At 44.5% G+C, this 1,758-nt stretch overlaps 1 long non-coding RNA gene across 1 annotated transcript; it reads left to right on the top strand.

Annotated features, from left to right (window-relative positions):
- Positions 1-537: 537 nt before the first annotated feature.
- On the top strand, positions 538-1,201 carry LOC123405927. The gene is made up of 2 exons (XR_006611988.1): positions 538-628; positions 723-1,201. It is a non-coding gene; the product is annotated as an uncharacterized LOC123405927 (long non-coding RNA).
- Positions 1,202-1,758: the final 557 nt, after the last annotated feature.

Below are 1,758 nucleotides of genomic sequence, written 5' to 3'. Positions count from 1 at the left end.
AGCACATCCAACGCATATGGAACAGTTGCAGAGACGGATGGACACATCATCAGCTTACTATCGTGACTCCGCGGTAATAATCAACATCTTGCTATTCAGGTCCATCATTTCATGAACAATTTAACCAACGAACAACGATTTTTTTCAGATTGATATTTGCACCCAAGTACAAGCGATGGCGAGTGAAGGAATGCGAGCCGAGGGAATTGATCCTAAACGCAGGTCGTGGTTTAAAAAAATTAGCGAATTCGTGAGCACAAGGATTACGAGATGCGGTACAGAGAACGACGTTGTCACTGCAGCGTACAACATTCCGGAACCGAGGTCAGCTAGACCGAGTGGGGCGCCGTCGTCGTCCATGCGGTGGGCAGAGGGTCGTAATACTATGCCGACACTTCCACGACATGACTCGTCTCTACCAATACATGGGCACACATCACAGGTAAATGCTCCAGATGTAGGATCGACACCCGAACAGACTCATTTCGTGGAGCAGGATGCATATACAACATATGGCGCACACATTCAAGGATCTTAGCCATATCTGCCCACACGAGGGATTAGGATGCCCGAGGAGAATCGTTGGGCTGAGACAAGCGAGGGAGCACAAAGCTACAACAGCGGTCAGGTATGTACAATTATAATAAGCAATTACATAACTTCTATTTACACATCTTTTTGCTACACACAATTTATTTTAAAAACATTTTTTCGTAGACCAGGAAATTAATGATCCATCATGGGGAGATGAACATACCCAGCGTGGCGTACAGAAAGAAATACTCACAGAAACCCATGATACTCAATGCACGCTCCGAGGAATGATAAATGATTTTTTCGGGCAGGACGTTATTGGTCCATCTTACATCAATTCTGAGTCACAACCATTCACCTACAATTTAGAATCATCATCTCAATATGGATTTCAGACTCCACCACCTATGCATGAGTCGCAGACACAGGAACACGAGGGACAGTACGGTCGTGGTCTTCGTGAACATAGACCCCCTGATCGATTGTCACCCTCCGGTCGTCGGGCAAGGCCAGCTGGTCGTCGTCGCATAGGGTGATTCGTCTATGTATGTGTGAGAACAATTGCATCTCTCTATGTCAGTTTCAAACTTTCAGATGTACGTACAAGACATCTATGTAGTTTCATGAAATAAAAGTTCGCGATATATTTGAAGTTGCTTCCATAAAATAAGATACATAAAATAAGATTCATAAAATAACATACATAAAATAAGATACATGAAGATGTAGAGTTCATAAAAAAAACTACATAAAGTCGTCGTCATCCTTCGACGATGCAGAGCTCTCGCCCTTTGACGAAGCGCTACTCTTGGCCTTCGATGATGATGCGCTCTTGGCCTTCGTTGATGACGCGCTCTTGGTACTCGGCATGAAGATATCGTCTTCGTCCTCACTATCGTCAATCCATAAGAAGGGATGTTTTACTCCACCTCCACCGCGTATGTGTTGGCCTTTCTTCTTCCATCTTTCATTCAACCGCAGAAGTTCTTTCCGAATCTCCTCATATGTCCTTGCAGGCCACCCCTTCCTAGCTAATGCGTGGGCAACCTCATTCAGTAGCGTGTCACTACTGATGAGTTCGTCCCATGAAACTATTCTATTATCTATCTTGAAATTGCTAGCTAAGTGCAGAAGACACTCGGACATACCACTATGAAAACTACGATTGAAAGGATAATGAGACATTTTCAGCACACTCCTTACCCACCTTGGTCTGGAGGGGGT

This window comes from Hordeum vulgare, chromosome 6H (assembly GCF_904849725.1).
Source record: "Hordeum vulgare subsp. vulgare chromosome 6H, MorexV3_pseudomolecules_assembly, whole genome shotgun sequence".
Lineage (NCBI taxonomy): Eukaryota > Viridiplantae > Streptophyta > Magnoliopsida > Poales > Poaceae > Hordeum > Hordeum vulgare.
This window is presented reverse-complemented; position numbering and strand designations above follow the sequence as displayed.